The sequence below is a fragment of the Priapulus caudatus genome, unplaced genomic scaffold, assembly GCF_000485595.1.
Source record: "Priapulus caudatus unplaced genomic scaffold, Priapulus_caudatus-5.0.1 Scaffold525, whole genome shotgun sequence".
NCBI classification, from domain to species: Eukaryota; Metazoa; Priapulida; class Priapulimorpha; order Priapulimorphida; family Priapulidae; genus Priapulus; species Priapulus caudatus.
Window position 1 is genome coordinate 71,255 of NW_014577586.1, and position 7,734 is coordinate 78,988.

A 7,734-nucleotide genomic window follows, 5' to 3' on the forward strand; every position below is an offset into this window, starting at 1 on the left:
ACCATGTTACCAAAAGCAGCCCGCGACCCCCACCGTTACCATTACAGATTTATTCAGTGCAGCAGCTCGTACCTCCCTGGCCGGGGCAACATTGATTGATGTACGGGGGGGGGGTACGATTGTTTATAAGTCGCTTGGGGCATGTTCATTACTGAATCAATATGTAGGGGGTGGGCATCGCTGGGATGAGAGGACGACAGCAATACTCTTTCCTGGGATTGAAGAAAATGGTGCAACCAATTCGATGGAATGACACACAATGAGTGTGCCGGCACGCAAAAATAAACGTTGTGTGAATTTCATTACGATTTTACACGCAGGGCCTACTGTATTTGCTCGTGTATAAGTATTATTCATGTATAAGTCGCACCCCAAATTGTGCCTTGAAAAGTTGGTACAAACATTGGTACATTAACAAGATTTCTTAGCCTTCGTCTACAAGTCGCATCCCCTGATTTTTTTTATTGAGGTTGTGTACAAAAAAGTGCGGTTTATACACGAGTAAATACGGTATATACTGTAATAACAGGAGTCTATCAATAGTAATATTTGCTGGTAATATCAGGAGTGTATAATATTATTATTATAGATATATATCGCGACGCACTGCAATTCACTACAAGTGCAGTGCTTAGGTCGACGGCTATGCGACTGACAGCGACTGCCTGCGCAGCAAGTCACAGGCAATCACAGAAGGCGCTTAGGTCGAAGTGACGATCGCCTATTGATCGCGCCACTAAATGAGTTTACATGACTTGTTGCTGTGTGCATGTTGTTGTAACGTTGAAATGAAAGTTCGATGTATAAATGATGATACAGAAATCCAAAACTTGTGTGGTAACCGGAATAAACTTTAATAACTGTTCGCACACAGTGTGTCCATCTTGCACAAAGACAACGTAACGCGCACACGCGCGTGAGCGCGTGTGCTTTCTCTCGCGATCACCACCAGACTCCCGACCCCTACATCTCTCTTCTTTCTCCAAAAACCCCGCCATCATCCTACATGTCTACACCCGCTCTGCTCACCACCCATTTTACAGTCACCCTAGAAACTCCCGACCTAAAATGTGTGTGCGTGCGTGCGTGCGTGTGTGTGCGTGCGTGCGTACGTGCGTGCGTGCGTGCGTGCGTGCGTGCGTGCGTGTGTGTGCATGCGTGTGCGCATATATATTTGTATATACTCAACATACTGTATATATCTAATATTAACATTTTTTTGCTGATTCATTTGTGCTAGTTTCACGTGAGACATTCTGTCAAACACGTTCTATCTGTTTCTAACAGCATTATGATACAAAGTCCGTTTCCGCTATTAAGTACCGTTAAAGCAAACACAACCTGCGGTTTGTGTGTGATAACGATGATTGCGCTATTCAGTCGCCGTTGCAATCCAGAACTATGCACAGCTCCACAGTTATGTGTCCTATAGACAGTAGGGTATTCACAAATAATAAAACAGGCCTACAACACAACCCTTAATTATTTGTTGTAATATTGTGATTAATAAGTTAACTTAACATATAATTATTATATACATGTATATAGTATGTAATAAACCTCTTAGTAGCTTATTGTGTGTAAAAATAGAAAGTGCTCCAAAATTGTTCTGTAAGACGCAATATCAAAAACGTGACGCTTCAATTCAGATGTGACAGTGTACGTAGTCTGAACAGCGATATAATCTATTCATGCGTATTAAAACACATGAGGGAAATGAATTTACATGTAAATATATGCGTAAGAATCTTCTTTGCTATATGCGCTCCAATAATGACTAAACGCCTATAGAATGAAACCGCGAGAGCTAGTGAATAATTATAAACAAGAAAGAGAACGAACTGGTCGGTATTTTGCAGCGCAGGTGTGAGGCGAGGGCGGAGAGAGTGCGCGTTGTATGGTGCCAGACATTTCGCGTAATAAAATTCAGGCAAACTGTCAGGAAATAGAGCTAGAATTTGTATACAAAGTCGTTACCTAAAATACGCAATAAATACGCTAGTAATATTGTAGACGAAGTATACTTTTCAACGGGTAATAGATTCACGTTAATAAAAGCCCGCTTAATGCAATACGCTACGTTCTAATCGAAAAGGCAATCTTCGGCAAATAAGTGAAATTAGAAAGATGGACATCATTCGCCTTAATCATAATAGGAAATGTCAAGCTGAATTCCCGTTTACTTCCTAAGAAGCGACTTGCGTATTTACCTTCTCCTTTTCCTTGTCGTGTGCTGGATTCTCCATTAGCTGATGTGATTTTGCAACTACTAAATTGGCAATGTACATGTGACACGTAGTAAATCGTCAGTTAGAAATACCAGCTAGGGTAGTTCATTGCCGAATGGGTTGTTTTCATAAGATCTTTATACAATATTTTATAAGTGACGTCCAGTGGCCATGTGATATGTGTTTAGTAAGATAGCGAGGAAGATGTACTTAGTGGCTAAAGTATACGTGCCGTCACGGGGGTGGGTTCATATAGGAACTCAGCATTTGTGTAGGGAGGGCTAAACGCGTACAGCTAATGCAGTGGCAACTCTAAACGCCTCTAATGCAATCGTACCAGCATAGCGAGATATCGGAAGTAGATAATTTGATATATTTTATGTAAGCTGTAGCGTTATTATCATAGTTGTATGTGTTGTGAGAACACACTCACGCACGTATAAGCGCACACGTCAACATAAATTTACAGATAGACACACATAAAACAACATATATACGCCTCAGTCACGCATCTATGTCCCTTCTTTATTTACATCTCACCGAGCCTTTCGTGATGTTGTGTAGACTGTCACCAGCGACAGGTCTCAGTCCACTCATAAACTCGTTAAATGTATTAAGTAGCTCGTTAATTAAGAGGTATTCACAATCTCTAGATTCACATACATGGCAGTCTATTTTTATCATATAAAATAAGCAAACTCATTCTAGAATTGTTTTGCTTTGGTCACGATTGTGCACACAGTAGCATTACAAACACACGCCGATACAATATGGAAGAAATTGAATGTTATCGCTTAATCACATAAAATGATTCAGACATTGTACGTGGATAACCTACTGATCCTAGATAAAACAGATCACATTATCAGCCTTTCCGACTCTATCATTTATTATGAAGATTTTCCTTATACGTTACACACACACACACACACACACCACACACACACCACACCCACACACACACCAGCACACACAGCACACACACACACACACCACACACGACAAACACACACACGCCACACACTCACACACAACACACACACCACACACATACACACACACACACACACACACACACACACACACACACATCAACACACCATACACATACACACACACCACACACACACACACACACAACACACACAACAACACACACATACACACACACACACACACACACACACACACACAACACACACACATCCACACACACATTACACACACACACATTACACACATACACACACACACACACACACACACACCCCCATACACACACACACACACACCACACACACACACACACACACACACACAGCACACACACCGACACGACACGCCACCGAGCAACGACGCACGCACACGCTAAGGCAGACACGCACGGCCACAACGATTCAAACGCGCACGCCCCACGCACAGGGCAGACACGCGCGCCCCCCGCCACACACACGCACACACACCACACACGCCCACACACACACACACAACACACACACACACACACCAATGCACACACACACACACACACGCCCAACACACACACACATGCACATCACACACACACACACACACACACACACACACACACAACTACACACATCATCACACACACACACCACACACACAACCACACAACACACCACACACACACACCACCACACACACACACCACATACATACACACACGCAGCGCGCCGCCCACAGGTTCTTGTCGCGGAAAGCAGCCCAATCCTCAAGGCCCATTTTTGATTATATATCAGCTGGTTTACATAATATATGTAATATTATATGTTATTATATATACACAAGTTTTATTATATATCAGCCGCGGCCTTATGAGATTCCAGATTCCATCAATTATTGAGTATTTCCCGATAATTCACATTTATATTTCTATAGTAAATCTCTTGCGTGAATGGAAATGTTTGTGAAGGGTCGGCAGAGTTTACTCTAGGATTCTAGGGTTGTTTTCAGCTAATGCTAGTGTTATAAATTACGGCCTACATGAAAAGTTTCATGCTGTTCATCACCATTAGAAATTTTTTTTTTCATATGTTTTTCAAAACGTAACTGGACTACAGTTTGATTACAACGACGGTGGCGCCACTCAAAGCGCCACGATCTGATAAGTTTGCGCAAAACCACTTTCCAAGCCAAGGGCTACAGACCGAGGGTTGTTTTTATATTATTCATTCTAAAAAGCCAAAAGGATTGTAATATCTTAATAAACGAACAAGTAGTTTCATGTTACAATGGGATAATTTGCCCTAAAATGAAATATCGTTCGCGTCTTGGTTAATAGCCCATTTTAGGCTTTATTAAAATATTAATCTGCCCCACTTTTTGTGATTAGCCCTCGGTCTGCTAACGATGCAAAATTAAATTGTCAAATACCGCAACTTTTTCAGGGTGCCAGCACGAACGGTCGGCGGGTGTAACACGCAAATTTCGATGTAGCGCTTGTATGTGTAATTAATTATACACAATTAAATTAGGTAATCTGCCGTGCATAAATACATGTGGGTATAGACGATTTGTTATACACTAATGTACAGTTGTATGCCAGTAAAATCTAGAGGCTACTGCTCCCTTTAAATACTGGTTGTGAACGAATAATGAAATCGTATATAACACTTGTGAATATATACCAGATATATAGGTATATCATATATAGATATTCAAAAAATATCTCATGTAATATTCTATGTTTAGCAATGGTATATGATTTTCAATAATGTATAAATCAAGTAATAATCAGTAAAACTATTTTATACAGGCCGATATACCTGTCATGTTTTACAGGGCGTGACCATTGGCCTTCAGACATAATAAAATATTGCAAATATTGTATGGATCGGCCTAATAAAGCCGTAATTCTATTTCGATATTTACTAAACCTCTCACAATGACTATAAGCAGGTCTCTAAGCCGTGTCACTACTCTTACCGCGAGGATCTTTAGCTATACAGTGCCCATTAAATTAACCTATATAATAACGGGAAAGAGATAATTATATATTATGTACGCGACGAAGGACTCTCAGCCAAGCATGCTAGCCCTGAATATTTTATGAAGGGCCAGAACTGTTGTCAGCCATAAAGACGTCCCGCAATCTTATCTCCGATGCACCACCGCGTGAATAAAGGAAGAGTTCTTGACGAGACCCTCGTAGCAGCGACCAGGATTGTGTGTGGCTGGTGGTGTGTGTGTGATGTGTGTGGTGTGTGTGTGGTGTGTGTGTGTGTTGTGTGTCTGTGACTGTGTGTGGCTGTGGGCTGTGTGATGTGTGTGTGTCTGTATCTGTGTGGTGTGTGTGTGTGTCTGTGTGTGTGTGTGTGTGTGGTGTGTGTGTGTGTGTGTGTATGTGTGCTGTGTGTGTGTGTGGTGTGTGGCTTGACAGTGTGTGTGCTGTATGTTGTGTGTTTGTGCGTGCGTTGCCGTGCGTGCGTTTGGTGGATGTCGTGTATGAGAACAGACACTATTAAAATCTTCATAGGATCTCATACTTACGAATTGAATTTCAAGTGAAAAAAATAGTATTTCGACCGCTTTTCGGTCGAAAGTGGCAATATTAAAGCTAGGCTCAGCCATGCCTTACTTCAGCTTGTGCCCACATTGAGTATATACATATGTTGTCAGCGTTTTAAAAAAATAATCGCGAATTAAATAACCGACACCACATTTGCCTGCCTGAAAATCAGTCGACAGGTTGAAGTGGAGGGCCATACATTGAAAGAATTCCGCTTTATAAATTACAGTAACCATCACCCATCTCCATGTGCCCCATGTCATTGCCACACACGATAGCCAGCCAAAAGAAATGCCAACAACACATAACATCGGCGTCAGCTATTTAGTGCGACGAGCCCTGCGGGCCTCGATTGGTCGGCGATGACGCGTCACATCCTCTACACCTAACAGCAGTAATGAACGCCAGTAGTGATTTTAATACTGGTCACGTGTCGTATGAGTCTATGTAGGGTCGCAGAAAGATCGCGATATTGATATGACTACTATCGGCCACTTTAATTTAATTTAATTTTTTTTAGGTTAGGGTCTCGGTTAGCTGGTTAGGGTTTAGGGTTTTTTTTAGAAGTGCCTAAGTAGTCATATCCTAAGTGCCTTAGTAGTCATATCATATCTGCATTCTATCTGCCGGCGGTGCGGCATATGTAATGGGCTTATGGAATTGACGCGTCCTGCTATCTAGCGGTCTGCGAAAAATTAAATTGATTTTTACTAGTTACGACGCTAGTTATGTCGATCGTGTTCTTTTCGTTGCTGCAATTACAATAGCGGTATATTGACGTCACGGGACTATGCCGAGATCCATTACATAGGGTTGCAGGATGGTAGCGTGCCGTGAATAATTTTACGCAGTAGTGATTATATTGAAAATATTTTTGTGAAAAAATTTACTATATTGTATATTTTGCCATTTAAAATTTACCTTATAGATCATCAGATAACGAAACACAATGTAGGCTGTACAACAAATACTGTTAGTCGCTGATTATCATCAAACCTAATTATTTACTATATAATAGTTATATTACTTTACTGTGATAACTAAGACCTTCCCAGTATTCATCACTGAACCCCTTAAGGGTTTATATGTATCTTTATGTAAACCCAGTATAGGCGCCGGCATCATTAAATAAAAATATGTGAAAGCAGATAGATTCACCCGTTAAATATTTTTTATATATACATGTATCTACATATATCCAGTTCCAGCACACTTCCAATACAGTGCAGCATTCGTGACATCACTTGCCCTTACGTGGGTGGGATTCAGCCCAATCTTGTCACTCTCCGTCCCGATTTTTTCTTTCCATTGCATGGGACAATCTATGAAATAGAAAATATTGGCCAGAATGCAAATAATATGAAATCGGTGCCAAGGTTTAAACGCCCCTGATACAACATTAGATTATAGTGTTGGTGAAGATGTTATATAAGTTTTGATTAACGAAATTTTCTCTCTAACAATCGTGCCTACAATATCTGCCCTCTCTCGCTGACACTTGTGGGATCTGCCTAGCGTCTGAACCTTAGAATATATAGGTTCATTTGATGTTATCTGGGAATAATATGTGTGACGATATATCATATGTAATATTACAAGTACTGAAAACAAAATCCGAAATACGAGTCTGATATAGCCTTTTTAAAATTCCCACTACCAGCCAAACAGCTTAGGCGTTAGAATGCCCTACTGTAACCGATGTCTACCAATAAATCAGCGCCCGAACCCCCACCGTTAACCATCTACGATTTATTAGCCTGCCCAGCAGCTCTACCTCCCTGGCCGGTCCTGGCAACATTGATTGATGTACGGGGGGGGGCGGGGGCTTACGATTTGTTATATAGTCGCTGGGCGGCATGTTCATTACTGAATCAATATGTATGGGGGGGCCAATCGCCTGGATGAAGAGGACGACGCAATATCTTCTGGGATTGAAGAAATGCGTGCAACAATCGATGGAATGACAATATCTAC